At 35.7% G+C, this 20,484-nt stretch overlaps 1 long non-coding RNA gene across 7 annotated transcripts in view; it reads left to right on the plus strand.

The window, feature by feature from the left end:
• Positions 1-15,675, plus strand: part of LOC100848941 (uncharacterized) — a 132,902-nt gene extending 117,227 nt beyond the window's left edge. For all 7 annotated transcript variants that reach the window (XR_009492073.1, XR_009492074.1, XR_009492075.1 and 4 more), the window contains one exon: positions 671-15,675. This is a non-coding gene — a long non-coding RNA (uncharacterized lncRNA). The remainder of the gene's footprint in view (positions 1-670) is intronic.
• Positions 15,676-20,484: the final 4,809 nt, after the last annotated feature.

A 20,484-nucleotide genomic window follows, 5' to 3' on the forward strand; every position in this document is an offset into this window, starting at 1 on the left:
CAGATGGTAAAGAATCTGCTCGCAATGCGGGAGACTGGGTTCAATCCTTGGGTCAGGAAGATCCCCTGGAGAAGGGAATGGCAACCCACTCCACTATTCTTGCCTCGAGAATTCCACGGACAGAGGAGTCTGGTGAGCTACAGTCCATGGGGTCACAAAGAGTCAGACACAACTGAGCAGCTAACACACACACGCGCGCGCGCACACACACACACTAAACTTCTTTGCTGGATGTGTTGTGTTACCAGAGAATTACTATATTCATGAGATATAGTAGTTCTCAGTAATCATTAGACTGAAGGGTAGACAAGTAGTTTTGCCTGAAATAATTGATTCAATGAATGAATGACCTAGCACTTTAATGAGTCAAATTCAGAGGGAAAGAGACAGATAAAAGTCTGAAATAGTTGGAGATCTCCATTTGTTGGCCAAGCAAAGGAGAAAAATTATCACCAGTATTTGGCATCCTTGTTTTTAAGAAATCTTAGTCATTTTTCTGGCCATAGCAGGTACCCAGCTGCTGAAAATGTGGCTTTCTCTGTGTATTCTGGGTAGATTTGTTCCAGAACACATAGAAGAAGAGTGTACAAAGACTTCATAGCCGTCAGACAGGCTCCTGAGAAAATGTATGCCTCACCTTTGCCAATTTTCCCCCACTATGTCCTTGCAGGTGATGACCACAGAGACAAGGTGGATTTGTTACTGTAGGTGCCATTACTTCTGCCACCAGCTTCTCCAGTACAGTGACAGTCTTCTTTGTGCATGGAAACTCTGCTCTTTCCTGTGTTGCAGTGGATACCTCCTGCAGATAAGAAATGGTTAACTGAGAAATGCTCATGTTGGGATATCATCGATGAGACTTTAATTTGGGCATGGTGACTGTTTCCCTTGCTTCCACTTGACTCAATCCCAGGAGCCTCAGTAGAGGAAATTATATTGCACAAGAAACTCAAAGTGATGGAATTGCTTAGTACTCCCATAAATATACATTTATAATTTTCATTTGCCATGTAGTAAATTAAAAAAATAAGATCTATTAAATTTTTTCAAAAATTCAAAGCATATCTAAACATCTAATATATAAATTAAGTGCCCTTTTCTCTCCTAATCCTATCTCCGAGTTTTCCTCTATTAAGGGAGTTGTGTGCCTTCTTTAAGTAGATAGATGCACACACACAGACACAAGCTATTTTAGGGGGTTCTGGAAGTAGAGCTATATTGTACACATTATTCTGCAAATTTGCTTTCATTTAACAGTTTTTTCAATGCCCTTTTTTCTGTTTCAGTAATACATACCTGTGTCATCTGTTGAATGACTGCATGATTGTTTTGTACATGAAATATAATTAAATGTTTTAAACATTTCTTATTCATAGATATTTATGTTAGTACCAAATTCTGTGCAATGAACCTCCCTATATATCAATAATTTGCATTTGTCTATTATATCATAATAAATTACTTAGCAGTTAAAATACTGGGATTAAGTATATGCATATTTCAAATTTTGAAAATGATTGCATGATTTCCTTAAATACATGGTAACAACTTAATCCTCAAATGAACATGAATGAGATTGCCAACTTTCCCACAATCTCACAGATAATGAATTTTATGAATATTTGAGATCTTTGCCAGTGTGATAGCCCAAACTATTGTCTTAAATTGTATTTCTTTTGTTTTTGAGTTTGATCATTTTTTCATATGTTTATTAGCCATCTGTATTTTTTATTTTATGTCCAATTTTGGGGCTGTGGGGAGGTTTTAGTCCTTTGCTGATTTCAAAGAGCTCATTTATTATTGGGGGAATAAGCTTTGGATTGTCACGCATTACAGATATTTTTAACATACTTTTAAGCTTCGTTTTTGTTATAAGAATGTATTTGATTGTTATATGTCCAGGTATAACCATGTTCACTTCTATGGCTTCTGAGTTCATGTCATTTTGGAAAGATATTTATACTGATCTCATAGAACTCTTCATCTATGTTAACTTCTAATTCTTTTGTGTTTTTTTAATTCAAGTTCTTAAATCACAGAAATTTTTTTATTTGAAATCTTAAAGTTGCCAAGTTATTTGCCATTACCTGCGATTATTTGCCAATAATTGCCCATTTATCTGTAATGCCATCTTGCACATATGCTGTATTCTCATCTATGACTGACTCCATTTTTGTTCTGTGGGTTGTGTGTCTCTTCTTCTGCCTCCTGTCTCGTGTCTTCTCTTAGAAGAAATTACAGTTTAGACTGCAATTTCATCGACTTTTAATAAATTAATTTAGGGGAGAATTGGTTTTTAATAATAGTCTTCCTATTCAAGGACAAGGTATGTCTGTCTTTTTATTCAGTAATTTTAATTATTGTTAATATTTTCACTTTGTGGCAGGAGTATCTTCCTTCAGTTTATTTTCTTACTTGATAATTTTTCTGTATCTGAAAAGTTTTGTGTTGTTTTAGGGGTAAGTGGTCTCCTTCCTCTTTTTCATGGAGTTTCTTTTTTCAAATTACAGACTAAATCCTTTGAAAATACTGATAGTTGTGATTCTCCTCTCCCGGATTATCTGGATTGTGGAAATATCACTCACCCTTGATTTAGTTAGGTTTTAATGGACCCTTCTTGGTTTGACCAGCATGTTTCTGGTCTATTACACAAAAAGACTCTCAGAGACAGCTATAAGCAAGCAAAGCTGAGTTTATTAAAACTACAACAGAAAGGGAAAACAGTACTTTGACAAGGTTTAGTAGTATTTCAAAAGCAGGAAATTAAGGTTGTGAGGGATGGGATGACGGTTTAAGGTAGGAATTTCAAGGCAGAAAACTGTCTTGTTGTTTGGTCATTACGTCATATCTAACTCTTTTGCAGCCCCACGGCTCCTCTGTTCATGGGATTTCCCAGACAAGAATACTGGAGTGGGTTGCCATTTCCTTCTCCAGGGGATCTTTCTGACCCAGGGATTGAATCCACATCTCCCGCATTGGCAGGTGGTTTTCTTTACCACTGAGTCACCAGGGAAGCAAGGAACTGGTTAGGAGAGGGCAAAATTCATCCTGTGAGAGTTTAAACCTGGTGAAAGAGTAAGATGAAAATGTTGATTGAATTTAGATAATCAAATTTTTGTCTGATGAATGAGCTATTTCCCTATGTGAATAATATATTATCAATGATAGAAGAACTGTTTGGGTAGATGAACAAATTTGAGTGTATTTGTTGGTTTACAGTTCTGTCTTGTTTATAAGACCCTGATGGGGGTGGTATCAGGTCTTATTAGTTCCAATAGTTAAGTTATTTTGATGTAAATGATCTCAGTCATCAAAATGCCAATTTTAAATTTGAGATTCTTATATATTATGTTAGGTAAAGTCTCTTAGCTTCTACATATTTCTTAAGGAATTTTCATCAAAACCAAGTGGTGAAATGTAACCAAATACTTTTTGCATAAACAATTATATTATTCTTTAAACTTTTGTCATTGTGAAATAATCCATTTTTACTATTGAAATTTTTTTATTCCTTTTATTGTTCATTCAACAAATTCCTTTTGGTTTTAATTTCACTATTGAATTATGAGTATCTTCGTTTGATTTGGAATTTTTGCAGGAATACTGCTAACTGAAATTGATCTGTAATTTTATTTTTTGTTCTATTTTTGTCATGTTTGTATATTGGATTTTCTGATTGTGTTTAAATAATTTTAGGATTTTCTTTTTATTCTGTGCTCTAGAATAGGTTGGAAAGCTTTAGCTTTCATCCGCAGTTAAGCAAACACATAATTTAAGTCATCTGAACTCTCCTTTGTGTTTTTGGTGGTTTTCACATTTTCTATGGTTATTGCTTATTTTTTGTTTTATACCTTACATTTAACTTGTTAACTAGTAGAAAATCACAGTCAAGTAGATTTTCAAACACAGTAGAATGAAGTAATTCAAAATGTTCATTAATTTCTCTCATTTCAACTAATATCCATTTCCATCCAGTTTTGATTATTTCTGCTGTGTCTTTTTTAATGTAATAAGTTTGACTCATGGATTTTTAGTATCACTCGTTGTCCATTCCCCTGTTCCCCAGTCAGCTCTCAGGTATTACTTATCAGTGTATCTTTTTAATGTTTTAATTAATTTATTTTTTCTACATTCCCTTGTGGTTTTTTTCCTAATGAATTCTTAAACATGTGTAATTCATTGATTTTAAAGTGTTCTTGGTAATGGAAGACTTCCTCTGTTCTGATTTTTATAAAAATTCATAATTAACACATTGTAAGCATACAGAGTATAAGGAGAAAAGAACTATGACCTTGCAAATACCAGTAATCCAGGTTCTACCACATTTTGCCATATTCACTTCATGACGCTTTTGAAGTATTTTTAAATAAGTTAGAGAACTCATAACACTGATTTCCTCCAGAAGCATTTTACATTTTTCACTTTCATTTTTCAAATCATAATATATGTTACAAAATTCAAAATTTACAAAGGGATTTTCACCTTTTCAGTGAAAGGTAATTTACCTTTTCAGTTCTATCTTCCATAGCCACCCAATTTCCCTTTCCTGGAGACAGCTAGTCTTATGGTTTCTTGTGTCTCCTTTCAAACATATATATACACACATCACAAATACACATCCCCAAATGTGTGTGAGTATATACATAGATACACACACCCACACATACTTTCGTAATGTTCTGTACTTCCTTTTATTTTATATATTTATGTAATATATAAATATTTTTAATATTTCTAACAGATACCTCATATCAGTAATGAGAATTTCTTACTTTTTAATATTTATACTTTTATGTAGGTAAAATTAATATAGTTAAATTCATGCATCTTAATTGTGTAATTCAATGAGTTTTCTTAAAAGTATATACCCATGTAACTGTCACCTTATTCAGGAAGTAGAATGTTTTTATTACTTGAGAACTTCCTCTACTGCTTCCTTCCTCCTAAGCCTAATTCTCATAGGAGACAGTATTCTGATTTCTATCGTCATAGATTAGTTTTACCTGTTCTTGCAATTAATTAAATTGAATCACACAGTATATGTCTGACTTCTTCCACTCATCATAATGATATTGAGATTTATACATATTATTCCCTGTACCAGTAGGTTTAAATTTTTTCTATTTAATTGTAAAGTAGAGTAATATTCCATTGAATGGGACTATTACAGTTTATTATTCATTCTCCTGTTGATGGGCATGAGGGTTGTTTCCAGTTTTTAGTTATTTTGAATATGTTGGCAAATCTTTCATACAATTACCTAAAAATGGAATTTGCTTGATTGTAAGATATAGTTTGCTTAATTTTATGAGAAACTGTCATAGAGTTTTCTAAATAGGTGAAACTTTTCACACTCATACCTGTGATATATGATATTTTCTACTATCCATCATCACCAATATTTGAAGTTGTCATTCTCATACTCACTTGAGTAAGTGTGAGATCTTATCTTATTGTGACTTCAGTTTATAGTTTGGTCATTTAAGAAGATACATTTTTATAAGATTAGCTGCCAGTTATAAATCTTTGGTAAAGTTTCTGTTTAATTTTTCCTAAAATTTTATTTATTATTTTGAAATAATTTTTAGACTTACAGGAAATTTTCCAAAAATAGTACAGAGGATACTTGTGTATTCTTTACCCTGATTTTCTAATGTTAACATCTTATATAACCATTTTATAATATTAATAGTTAAAGCAATCTTTGAAATATGTAAATACTATTGGTTAGTCTGAAGACCATAATTTCATTCTATTGTTTACCCCGTGGATGTTCGTCACATTGTTTTTTTTATTAATCAACTTATTTTAATTGGAAGATAATTACTTTACAATATCGTGGTGGTTTCTGCCATACATCAACATCAATCAGCCATAGGTGCACATGTGTCCCTCCATCCTGAACCCCCCTCCCATTTCCCTCCCCACCCCATCCCTCTGGGTTGTCCCAAAGCACCAGCTTTGGGTGCCCTGATCATGCATCGAACTTGCGATGGTAGTCTATTTTACATATGGTAATATACATCTTTGAGTGTTGTTCTTTTAAATCATCCCACTCTTGCCTTCTCCCACATAGTCCAAAAGTCTGTTCTTTACATCTCTTTTGCTGCCTTGCATATAGGATTGTCATTACCATCTTTCTAAATTCCATATATAGGCATTAGTATATTGTATTAGTGTTTCTCTTTCTGACTTAATTTCACTCTGTATAATAGGCTCCAGTTTCATCCATCTCATTAGAACTGACTCAAATGTGTTCCTTTTCATAGCTGAGTAACATTCCATTGTGTAAATGTACCACAGCTTCCTTATCCATTCATGTGTATATGGGCATCTAGATTGCTTCCATGTCCTAGCTATTGTAAATAGTGCTGCAGTGAACATTGGGGTACATGTATCTCTTTCAATTCTGGTTTCCTTCGTGTATATGCCCAGCAGAGAGGTTGCTGGGTCGTATGGCAGTTCTATTTCCAGTTTTTTAAGGAATCTCCACTCTCTTCTCCATAGTAGCTGTTCAATTCAGTTCAGTCGCTCAGTCATGTCCAATTCTTTGTGATCGCATGGACTACAGCATGCCAGGCTTCCCTGTCCCTCACCAACTGCCAGAGCTTGCTCAAACTCATGTCTGTTGAGTCAGTGATGCCATCCAACCATCTCATCCTCTGTCATCCCCTTCTCCTCCTGCCTTCAATATTCCCTAGCATCAGGGTCTTTTCCAGTGAGTCAGTTCCTCACATCAGGTGGCCCAAGTATTAGAGTTTTAGCGTCAGCATCAGTCCTTCCAATAAATATTCAGGACTGATTTCCTTTAGGATGGACTGGTTTGATCTCCTTGCAGTCCAAGGGACTCTCAAGAGTCTTCTCCAACACCACAGTTCAAAAGCATCAATTCTTTGATGCTCAGCTTTCTTTATAGTCAAATTCTTATATCCATACATGACTATGGGAAAAACCATAGCTTTGACTAGATGAACCTTTGTCTGCAAAGTAATGTCTCTGCTTTTTAATATACTGTCTAGGTTGCTTATAGCTTTTCTTCCAAGAAGCAAGTGCCTTTTAATTTCATGGCTGCAGTCACCATCTGCAGTGATTTGGAGCCCAAAAAATAAACTGTCATTGTTTCCCTATCTATTTTCCATGAAATTATAGAACCAGAGGCCATGATCTTGGTTTTCTTAATGTTGAGTTTTAAGCCTACTTTTCAGTCTCTTCTTTCACTTTTATCAAGAGACTCTTTAGTTCCTCTTCACTTTCTGCCATAAGGGTGGTGTCACCTGCATAACTGAGGTTATTGATATTTCTCCCGGCAATCTTGATTCCAGCTTGTGCTTCATCCAGCCCGACATTTTGCATGATGTACTCTGCATATAAGTTAAATAAGCAGGGTAACAGTATACAGCCTTGATGTACTCCTTTCCCAATTTGAAACCAGTCCATTGTTCCATGTCTGGGTCTAACTGTTGCTTCTTGACCTGCATACAGGTTTCTCAGGAGACAGGTGAGGTGGTCTAGTATTCCCATCTCTAAGAATTTTCTAGTTTGTTGTAATCCACATCATCAATAGTTTAGTCAGTGAAGCAGAAGTAGATGTTTTTATGAGATTCTCTTGCTGTTTCTGTGATTCAGCAGATGTTGGCAACTGAATTTCTGGTTCCTCTGCCTTTTCTAAAATCCAGCTTATACATCTGGAAGCTCTCAGGTCATGTCCTGTTGAAGTCTAGCTTGAAGGATTTTGATCATTACCTTGCTAGCATGAGAAATGACCACAGTTGTGGTGTTGTTTGAACATTCTTTGTGATTGGAATGAAAGTGATCTTTTCCAGTCCTGTGTCCACTGCTGAGTTTTCTAAATTCACTGGCGTATTGACTGCAGCACTTTAACAGCATCATCGTTTAGGATTTTAATTGGCTCAGCTGGAATTCCATCACTGGATAAAATGTTTTAAAGCTTCTTTGTAGTTTTCTTTAAATCTCATGGGTTTTGTGCAATTTTTGCTTTATAAAATCTGATTCTATGGTATTTACACTTAATGGAGTCAATTCAGTTTTATCTTCCTGTGGATTGCAATCATCTTATTTTTCTATTGAAAGCTCTTTAAATTTCTGGTGTGTTATTTTGAAAAACATTTTGTTGCATTATATTTTTAAGGTTAATATGACTTTTTAGATGAGATATTATAATCTTTTTCTCATTTATATGACAGGAAGTGCTGTTTTTATTTGCATATGCCATTTTATAATCCTCTCGTTTTAAAGTGACTTATGGTGTTTTATATGACTTTAATCTGTTTTTATGTAACTTGTATTTCCTCCATTTTACTCATTTAGAAGATATATTGCGTGTGTATTTTGCTTAGGTTACATACATACCTTTAAATTATATGGTGAAGCAAACATATATTTTAATTTGATGAACTTAATAGAGGCTTTCTTTTCTGAGAGAAGAAAATATCACATATCTAGGGTGTGTCTTCTAATTATTACCTCCCAGCAATGGACAGGTATTTGGGATTCGGTGTCAGGTTGCCTACTTTAGGACAAGGGGAGTCTGGTCACTGTACTCTTCTTTCCCTTCCAACCCAACTTTGGGAACTCAAGGAACACCTAGTCCACCCTCCATCCCTGCCCCTGATCCTCAAGATCCCTGCTGATACACGACACTCCGTGCTTAGGGGTCACAACTGTCCTCTGGGAAGCAGCATTGACTGCTTTCCTGTGAACGATCCCATTATCTACCTGGTAATGCTCTGTTCCCACCATCTCTACACCACAGCATTGCACTGGTTTAGGGCAGCCAAGAGTGGAGAAGAGACTTGTATGATACTGTATGATAGCACTTAGGTGCTATTTAAAAACAATATGAATGAATGCACATGCAAAATAAAAACAAACTCACAGATTTAGGGGCTTCATTGGTGGCTCACTGATGAAGAGCCTGCCTGCCAGTGCAGGAGATATGGGTTCAATCCTTGGGTCAGAATGATCCCCTGGATGAGGAAATGGCAACCCACTCCAGTATTCTTGCCTGGACAATCTCATGGACAGGGGGAGCCTGACAGGTTACAGTCCATGGGGTCACAAAGAGTCAGACATGACTTAGCAGCTACACGGTAGGATTCCTTATTCATGTAGTAAAATAATTAATAACTGACAATAAATGTTTTTATTATTAAGTACACAGTTAAAGGTAGTATAGTGTGTGTACAGGTATTTGGGATTCAGTGTCAGGTTGCATATTTTAAGCACTTTCATGCATTGGAGAAGGAAATGGCAACCCACTCCAGTGTTCTTGCCTAGTGAATCCCAGGGACAGGGGAGCCTGGTAGGCTACCATCTATGGGGTCACACAGAGTCGAACACAACTGAAGCGACTTAGCAGCAGCAGCAGCAGCAACAGCAGCAGCAGAGTGTGTGCTGAAATGTTTGTAAATCTTTAACTTTAAAAATTCTCCAATTAACCCGTATGTTTTAGAATAGTACAAATTTGACATATAATATATGTAATTATTTTATATATGTGTCTAAATTGTGAACATACTCATAGTGCCTTCCTAAAATTGCTCTTTTAAATAATAAATGTCTTAATAAACAGATAAAGCAGCTTGGAGTGAACAGATGCTGGGAACAGCAACAATAATGGTAGTCATTATAGTAACTGAGGCAAAATTTGAACTCACATATATTTTAACTGCAGAACTATTTGCTTAACCATTTTACCTCGATTCTGTCCACATCCTTGCTTCATTTTGTTGGCATAATCTCAGATTTTAATCCCCTAGTTAACATATTGCATTTATATAACTATCTTTAATTTTAATATCCTTAGAAATATATTATATTACACAAAGTCAAATTAGTGAATTTATTTCATTATTGGATTCTGTTTTGCAGTACCACATACACTGTATAATCAACAATAATTATGTATCAAAAAGAATTTGGTTGTCACCTCTTGCTCCATGGTACTTCCTTCACATCACTTATATCTTTTTTCCCCCATTGGAAGTAGTATATTCTCAAAAAGAACTGTTCAAGAAGCACTCTGGAAATAATATAATTCCTCAGTCTTGATATTATTAGTCACTCTTTGCATTTCCTCATAATTACCTTGATTAATCATATATCTTGGTTATAAGTAAAAGATATATTACACAATACCTTATAAGGAGAAAAGGGAATTCTTAAGCTTCTATAACCATGATGAGTCTTCAATCTCTGTGGAATCCAGGAGTCCAGGATCTAAAGAAGCATCTGACTTCTGCCGATCTCTCATCTCTTGGTTATGTTTCTTGGCTTTAATTCTACATCTTTTTTATGTAGATGACTGGCAAAAAAAAAATTAAGTTCTAAAGTCAGTTTATCTATTTGAGTAAAATGTGAACTTTTTTCTCCCCTTTTGTATGTAGAAGTCCAAGAGTGGAGAAGTGGGCCTGACTTGAGTCACTAAGATGTTCACTGACTCAAAAAGAGGGACGATGAGTAGTCTGCTTATATCCCCAGTGGAGGTAGGGTACCTCATGAATATCAGCTCTTCCAATGCCTCATAATCTAGAAGAGAATGTCCTCTAAGAGAAAGGGAAGTTAGCTGCAAAAATGGCCAGCCAGCTATAAAGTTTAAATGCGACTACTTGCCACCAATGTGCCAAGTGTGCTAATGCAAGCCTTTATGACCATGCATGTCAATAATTACCACAGGCTTACATTATCAAACAATCCTACATATCACCAAATATGCATTATAACCTGATAGACAACATGAAGGACTCCCTCCCTGCTAGAGTATGTTCAATGATCAAAAGAGTTCAGCTTTCTAGGGGCTTTAAAAGGTATATGATGACAGTAGTTGGAGAGTTCCTCCTTTATGGACTATTATGACTTAAAAATTCCTTATATCAGGACTTCAGGGTTAGGCTTTAGATTTCCAATTTGTATATGCAGTTCTCTTGAAGCACATAGGCAATTTGATTGAGGAGACATCTTGAGATATGAAACATAATTGGTCACTATTATTTATCATGGTATTTAAATCAAGACTCTACCTTTAGAGAAAAAGTAGTTCTTTCTGTCTTGGCCTCAGGCTGCTGAAATGAGTAATAATGCATCACTTATTTCCTGAGGCAGTAACCTAAATGGACTCTTTTAAGGGTCAGTGATTCAGGAAATAAGTGTACATCTGGAGGTGTTGGTGAAGATTTCTCATCTCACTCTGACTTGGAAAGAATATGGCTATTGCAAATTTTCTACTTTCATGACAATTTGACCTTCAGATTCCTACATTTTATATGCAGAAAAGATCTACAAAGCTGTGTGCTATTCCCTGCTCTTAAAAGAGCAGCTTGGGATGGCACTTATTTCATTGTGGCGGCACCATGTGGCTGACTACCACACTGTTGACATTATTACATTTTTTGATAAAGATCCAAAGACTTCAGGTCATGAATATCCAAAAAGCTATGTTAATGCACTGCATTGGTATAATCTCAAAATTATTGGCAATTTTCCATTGGAAAGCCCAACCAGTTAGACATAGAATATAAGAGTATGGTAGAACTTCCTCAAAGGAACTAGGGAGTAAAGAATGTAATATATGTTAGGCACACAAATTATTCTTTTTTGCTTTGATTCCTTTCCACTGAAATATGTGTGAGCTCCCAACCTCCACCCTGCTTGCTCATCCTTCATCTCAGGCTCTTTTCATGCTATTGTAGAATTGAGTGTATAAAATTAAATTAATATTTCTCTTCCTAGCACTTATAAAATAAACAAAAGGAACAAACTTGAAAAAGAAACTGTGTCTCTAATATATAATAGAAATAGGACATTAACCTGTACTACAAATGGAAAGGTTTCATCCACCTAAATGAAAATAGTACCAGTTGAAGGAAAACACTGGAGATCATTCATTTCTCTAATTGCAATTGGAGTACTGATTTTTAAATTTTATTTGCAGACATATAAATGCAGTATTAACAACTCTTAGAAGAAGCAGCTAATTCTGTTCTGAGTAGACCATAGGGGAAGCAATACCAACTGGGTGTTATATTTATACAATTTAAAATGGCAGGGCTCAGTATTTTCTGTCTCTGACCTGTAACTGAGAATCCTGCTCTAGACAGCATACCTGGTGTCAGACCACAGGGAACCCTCTTCAGCATGTTCCAAGCTCTTCTAGGTAATATTGACCTTCCTCTACCTGGGTTTAGAGGACAATTAGATTCATCATTAACAAAATTAGAGGCATAATTTGAGAAAAAGTTAGCAAAAAATACTATCTACATAAAACTTCAGGGAGAAGTTATGTCATCATTCTTAGACTTCTTTGTAATTTAGTTATTGTTTTTATTTGAATTACTGTCAATGGTTGTTTCATCCTTGATAAACTGTAAGCTTGAGACTGTCGTTTTCATATTTAGATACTAGTACTTCTTATACTTTTCTGGTCATGATATGTGTTCAATAAATACAATGATTAAAGAAATGGGCAATTATATGTATTACATATTTAGACACACATATGTATGTTATATATATACACATAAAAAGCTATATATAGATTTAAGAATATGCAACTGCATATATACACGCACACATACACATTATTCTTTCAGTCTGATGTGAGTTTTAGTGAGTATGAACAAATGTGTAAAGTTCAAAGGATATAATGAAGAAAGATAATTTGAGGTTAGTGTCAGAGATGCAGGTGTGATATAGACGACAGGAGTGCATTAACAACTTCACATTGTCTGTCAGCACTATGCTGAGTTCCATGAAATCAGCCAGAGGAAGGATTATGCTCTTCTTATGTCTAGTACAGTACTGGGCATAGAGTACATGCTGTAGCAGTGCTTATCTATTGAATAAATTACCAAAACTTTTTGGTAATTTATTCAGTGATAAACTACCAAATGATTGATTTGAATGATTGAGTGCATGGACAAAGAGGATCTGTTCCCTACCTGCTGTGGGAAGTTTCTTTTAGTTTCTCCATGAAAGAGACAGTTGTATCTGGAGAGAATCCATAGCTAAAATAATGATGAGATTTCATTTTGGAGGTCATGGTGGGTCTTTTCTTAGCCCATCTTAAAAAATATTACAAACATAATGCTGTATGGGCTTGAACTGATACAGTTCCTTCCTTTGGAAGGGTTATTTGTTGTTTGATTAATATTATACATTGAATGACCAAATAAATGCAGAAGTATATGTGATAAAGCTATCCTTTCATTACCACTTAATGAAATTTTGCTATGTACCAGCCTCATGTGTACCCTGTATTGTCATCTTTCTTATATAATCTATGTATGTACATCTAGGTATGGCTTACATCCACTTAAAGAGAAACTCCAATGTTTAGAGCTCAAGGAAGGTGTCTTGGGACATACATTGCCCTAGTGACAGAGCAGCTACCTCTACAGCAGCTGGGTAGAATGCCTACTCCAATAAAAATATAAGCTTACTCCCTCACATACTCAACCTAATTTTTCTCTGTCCTTTAAATCCCTGATTCTGGCTGAGATGTAATAGGCATTAAATGGTTATGGTCCACTTACATGCCTTGTCTCCAGATACTCAGAAACCTCTAAAATTAAAAAATCAGAAAACTAAAACTATAGAACAGTTTATTTTACATAGTTACTAAATAACCAGAAGTAAGCTGAAGTGTAAGAAAGTAAGGGAGTATGTCACTTAATGAAATCATATGTAGGGAAGAAAAACACTGAGGGGGAGAAAACAATGTAAGAATCATCACCATGAACACTATTTTTATTGAGCCAATCTATTCTAGCCCCTGTGTGTTCAATCACTTACTTGCGCTCGACTTTTTGAGACCCCATGGACTCCTTTGTCCTTGGAATTTTCTAGGCAAGAATACTGGAGTGGGTTGCCATTTCCTACTCCAGAGGTTCTTCCTGACCCAGGTGTCGAACCTATGTTTCTTGCATCTTCTGCACTGGAAGGCAGATTTTTCACCACTAGGATCACCTGGAAAGCCCCTATGGTTGCTGCTTAATATAATCCTACCATGTCATCTTTAGAGCAAACCTAGATATTATTTTCTCCACCTTAAGGTAAATAATTTATACTAGTGTCTTCCCTGGTGGCTCAGATGGTAAAGTGTCTGCCTACAATGCAGGAAACCTGGGTTTGATCCCTGGGTTGGGAAGATCCCCTGGAGAAGGAAATGGCAACCCACTCCAGTACTCTTGCCTGGAAAATCCCATGGACAGAGGAGCCTGGTAGGCTACAGTCCGTGGGGTCACAAAGAGTCGGACATGACTGAACGACTTCACTTCACTAGCATATATATTAGTCTTAACTTTGAACTTCTGGATTCAAAGCCCACATTCTAGGATATCACTCTGTGTACCAGCATATAATATGCTTTAAATTCATCTATTCACCCTAAACATATTTATGGATCATGTAGTATGAGAAAGTTTCTCTTCTAGGCAGTGGAGAAATAGCTGTGAGCAAGATAATAAGGGCCCCTGCAATCATGGAAATAGAATATATTAGTAGGTACAATTGCATACTCATTAAGGAAATGAGTGCCGGAATAGATTTCCTGGATTCCAATTCCCATTCACCGTGGTTTCCTGGTTGTCTCTGTAGTGAGTGGAAGTAGATGTGCCAGCCATTACCAAAATTAAAAGAGATAATAACATCTGGCACATTATGTGTTCAATAAAAATTGCTGATGACTCTGAGAAAATATACATTTTAAAATAACTGATTACATTACATATAGCAAATGCTAGCTCCTGAAAAATATCACCAAAGCTTGTTCCTTTTAAGACCGTAAGAGCCCATCTTGGCAGAGTCTCAGGAGTATATCACAGAGGGCAGTATACTCTGAAATTTCATTCAAGTTAGATCTTTTCATTGTGGGAACTTGAGAAGGTAAGCAATACAGAGTTCCCCTTGAGTGGTAAGGCTTGGATTCTAACATCAAGATTAATTTTTTTTTCTTCTAGAATTAAATTATCTGAGGATCTCTTCTTAGAGTAGAAATTGATGGGTCAAAATACAACCTGGGTCATGTCCGAAAGTATACTGACGGCAGAACTTAGTTTATCAAGGTAGCAGATTCCTCTAGTGTGCAGGATGTTACCAAGAAACTTTTGCTTCACTAATCTAATACCAGTCTTTCATAAATACATAGTGATCTGTTTAAAGCCAAAATACCCCTAGGAGATTGTCAAATATTTTTGTAATGTCTCAGTGTTACTGATCAAGAATCTTTTAGTGCTAGACAATAAATGTAGTATCAATATCATTGATAGATCTAAAGCAAAAATAGTGAATTTTATGAAATCTGAGAAAATGAGACACCTCCAAGTAGATATTTTTGTTCTGCAGTTCTCATGAAATTCTATTCCTGTGAAAGTTCAGTTACAAAAGCTGACTTCCACCAAAGACCTGCCAGTATTGTTTTCATAGACATAGGAAACTCCTTTTCCAGATATAACAGGATAGTAATTTTAGATTTCTGTCTGTCTAGTATATTGTTGTGTTTGCCTTGTCTTCAGTGATTGGGCCTCAGTTTCTGATTCATTTCAAAGAATGAAACCAAGAGAAATTGGGTGGCTCGCCATGGAAAATGTGTACAAATTCAACAATCAGTTTGATTATATGCTTTAACCCTTCACAAATAAAATGTGTTATGTGTTTTTATTAGACTCATACTAAGGAGTGATTACATGCAAAATAAATACAATAATATAAATAATAAATGCCTTATAAGTAACATAATTAAATGTAACCAAAACCTTAAACCAGGTAGATAAGAAAATAAACAATGAAGGAATACAAATTAAACCATGACAGTTTGTCAGATTTTTTTGTGGATCTTAAGGAGAAGCCATTTCTTTCCAAAGAATATCTGCTTCTAATCCATCCTAAGATTTCTTAGCTTGAGGTCTCCAGTAATGATTTAAGATGGTTTATCCCTCTTTGATTGAAAGATATCACACTTAAGTATCAACCTCGTGAAATTTTACTTCTGCACCAGCCTCACCATCCTCAACAGTACTTGATAAGGCTTTTCCCCCCCAGAGTTTGAAGGCTGTTTTTCCCTCCCAAATTTTAGACCAGACCTCCAGAATTTAACAGTTGTTTAAAAGAATATTAGGGCTTCCCTGGTGGCTCAGATGGTAAAGAATCTGCCTGCAATGCAGGAGACCCAGCTTTGATCCCTGGGTTGGGAGGATCCCCTGGAGAAGGAACTGGCTTACCCAATCCAGTATTCCTGCCTGGAGAATTCCATGGGCAGAGGAGCCTCGTGAACTACAATCCACAGAGTCACAAAGTCACAAAAAACTGAGAGACTAACACTTTCACTTTCTAGGAGATTATTGAGGAAAATCATTTGTGTCATTTGATTTAAAGGAGACCCTAACCTAAAATCAAGCTGGCATAAATTCTACTTGTTTAACTGCTATGACTATTTATTGTAACAAAGTTAAGACATATATGTGGTGGTCTCTGAGGATTCCAATGAAGTTGAATCAGAACACCAAGTTTGTCCACATTACTCAGATAGGAATTGGTACAAAGTTTTATTATAAATAAAACTGGATGAATTGCTGATGACTCATCTGAAATATTTGGCCAGGATTTCTTACAATAGAGCAGAGTCCAGAAGTAGAGGTGATATTACTAGACTTGTCCTGTTACTAACTCAAAAGGAACAATTCAATGAACCCCAAGAATTAAGCTCGTTGTCATTAAAGCAATCATTAGGCCATGGGAGTTTGAATGAAGCTGAGAATGTTGCTGATTTGACCTTAAGATTTCTGTTTTTTCTATCTTTCCTGAAGATTGAAGGAATGTGGGCAGTAAGGTTACTGTGTGACTGGAAGAGATGTGCAAAACTTCAATTACAGTCTCAGTAAAATGATTGTGCCTAGTATTATCTCAGAAATAGTTTGGGAACACAAAATCATGTAATATATTGCTACTGGCAGAGCTGGAATTCTCCAACAAGGCTTTAGGCCCCCCACCCCTCCAAAAAAGCAATTATGATATATATTTAAAGCACATTCCAGAAAGTATGAAATCTGTTTGGACATGTTTAAAGGAATTCTAAGGTTTGGGCTCTTATCCATACCCCACCTTTACAGTTTTATCAAGAACAACAAATGAGTATTCACCAGACACCTTCAGTGACTTTGTCAAGTTTCTCCACCAGGCTGATTATATACAGTAGTCAATTTGTCTTTGCTGTGATAGATAATTTCATGTTAAATGTTTGTAATTCTCCATTTGATGTCACCTGGTATAGCTAAGTATCCATAATACTTAGAGCATTATCCATCTAGAGCAGTAGAGATTATTCTCATGTAATTTACCTGCAGATTCCTCCCGGTAACTGTGATAACTCTGGAGCCAATGGAGCCAACAGGCTATTTGAATCTCTCAAAAGATATAATCATGAGGGACAGGATGTTAGTGAGTGCTGCCTGTTAGGGCATTTAGTTTTCATGGTATCCTCTCATGATGGGTGTTTACTTTTATAACAGCCACTTCTTTAGAAAACTTCAGAGCACTCTAAAGTTACTTAATTTGCTGACCATTCTTTGTTGAGGCTCCTCCAGAAATCAAGAACCCTGTTTATTCTTAAAGATTTCAAAAATAACGGACTACACTCAAAGTATACTTATTATCACTCTGTGTCACTCTCTTAGGAACCATGGACTACACTCAAAGTATACTTACTATCACTCTATCACTGTCTTACATCTCTCTAACTAATCAGATCTGTGGAATGTAATGAGTTCTGCCTTGTGGATATATTTTGCCTTGGGACATAGTCTAAATATGCTGTTGATTTTCCTGAGTGACAAGTATAGGCTATTTTGATCCAGAGTGACACTAACAAAAAACTAGATCATGAATCTACCACTATAAAGTATACTGCCTCAAGGAGTTACTGAAAATGGTATGCGTGTTGTACTATAGGGAAACAGGGAAAAACTATTCTATTTATGGCTCTGAGGTCCTAAATAAATCTCTGTCTCTGTCAAGTAGGTGTTTGGAATTGGAGGGTTAAGGTATTATAAGGACTGGTGTAAGTTTTTTACTTCCATTCTTAGTCCTCAGTTCCTGGTTTTAGAAGATACAGTGGAAGTTTGGATAGCAACTTAGATGGATAAATCTAAACTGTGTTTAGCCCAAACAGTCCTGCCTATGTAAGTAGAAATTCTTGTGCATAGGAATGGGTGCTTCCTTGAGATCTTCAGTTTGGGCTCAGTTTAGATACAAAAATAGCAGTGTATCAGTTTCTAAATTATCCACATTCTTTATGTGGAGGGGAGTCCTCAAGGACTTGAGGCCTAGACCATCCAGAGAATATTTAGCTTGAAATTCCATTTATACAGTGATTCTCTACCTATCAAGAAAGTAGAGATGGTATTACAGTGGAAGAACAAGTGTAATTTAGATAAAGTTATTGGGTTATTGGAGAAATCTACCACCTGAATACTTGTCATTTCTAAGGAACAAGTTATATAATAGTGGTAGTGTTTAAAATTGATACAGCACCCATATTGATTTTTTTAATTGCAAGTTTATCCTTTAACATTGTTATATTTTTGACTTTAAGGGTAAAATGTAGGTTATTAGTTGCCTGATACGCACTTAAAGCACCTTGATTGATTGCTTCTTTCTTTTTTTTTTTTTTACTGTTTAGATTCTCAGCTAATGCAAGACAATTATTTTCCCAAAGTACTTAATGTTTACAGGTGTCTGGGCTGGGAGGATGTAGTTTTGTCTCTAGTCTGATTTTGTTTTTATTATAAAACTCAATGTTTAGTGCAGTGCTGCAGATCTAATAATGTGAGTATTTCCCTTTCTAGTTTTTTTGTGTTCATATTAAATCCTCTATTTCCGGTTTAAGTTTATTTGTATCCTGTTCCATATGTTTTAATACTTGTTATCTAATATAAAGTACCCTATTTAATATTTTTAATGAGTATTTGCCTTCTTGCACTAGAATGTAAACATATTGAGCATAGAGATTTTTGTGTGTCCTTTACTGTATTAATACTAATGCTCTGACTGTGAGAAACATAAAAATTAGCTTAAATTTTAAAACCAAGTGCTAAACTTACTTCAAATTATTGGTCTGGTAAGGGAGAAACTGAAAGAGAAATTTCAATATTTTGCTTTTTGAAGGAAAAAACAAAATTACATAGAATTTTGAGGATGAGCGAAATTTGACTAAATTTATAATAAGCAGCATTTGGGGTAAATCAAAGCAAAAATGACATTGACTGGATGGATTGATTTGATCAAACCTAAATAGAGATGATTGGAAGGATTGGAGAGTAAATCAGTTCTATTCAGTTAAGTTTAGTCGCTCAGTCGTGTCCGACTCTTTGCGACCCCATGAATCACAGCACGCCAGGCCTCCCTGTCCATCACCAACTCCCGGAGTTCACCCAGACTCACATCCATCCAGTCAATGATGCCATCCAGCCATCTCATCCCCTGTTGTCCCCTTCTCCTCCTGCCCCCAGTCCCTCCCAGCATCAGAGTCTTTTCCAATGAGTCAACTCTTCGCATGAGGTGGTCAAAGTCTGGAGTTTCAGCTTTAGCATCATTCCTTCCAAAGAAATCCCAGGGCTGATCTCCTTCAGAATGAACTGGTTGGATCTCCTTGCAGTCCAAGGGACTCTCAAGAGTCTTCTCCAACACCACAGTTCAAAAGCATCAATTTTTCGGCGCTCAGCCTTCTTCACACACCAACTCTCACATCCATACATGACCACTGGAAAAACCATAGTCTTGACTAGACGAACCTTTGTTGGCAAAGTAATGTCTCTGCTTTTGAATATGCTATCTAGGTTGGTCATAACTTTCCTTCCAAGGAGTAAGCATCTTTTAATTTCATGGCTGCAGTCACCATCAGTTCTAGTAGTGTTTGCTAAATGTAAAGATTTAGTTAAAAACCAGTTTTAACCACTTTTACAGCTTCCTGAGCAGGGGGTAATTTTATCAGGAAAGTAGAATTTACAGCATTTTTGTACATGTGGATGAGGTCCTTCTGGCAAATGTGACTTTTTTTTAAATCTCACCATCCAAACCTAAACATAAATGTGAGAACATAAAGTTCATTGTTATTTAAATACTCTTACTTGCCTTTGTAGATAATTTTAATTTTTCCTAAATTAAAAATTTAAATATCAATAACATTTGAAAAGTAATTTGCCAACCATTCATGTTGATGTATGGCAAAACCAATGCAATATTGTAATTAGCCTCTAATTAAAATAAATTTTAAAAAATAAAAATAAAAAATATGGTTGATCATTGAACAACATGAATTAGAGGTACAAATAAGTCTTCCCTCCCCAGTTGAAAATCTGTATATAACTTTACAGTCAGCACTCTGTGTCTGTGGTTCTGCATCCAAGGATCCACATTCACAGTCTCAACCAGATCCTGTAGTACATACTTGTTGAAAACAATTTGTATAATAAA

The sequence above is a fragment of the Bos taurus genome, chromosome 21 (assembly GCF_002263795.3).
Source record: "Bos taurus isolate L1 Dominette 01449 registration number 42190680 breed Hereford chromosome 21, ARS-UCD2.0, whole genome shotgun sequence".
Lineage (NCBI taxonomy): Eukaryota > Metazoa > Chordata > Mammalia > Artiodactyla > Bovidae > Bos > Bos taurus.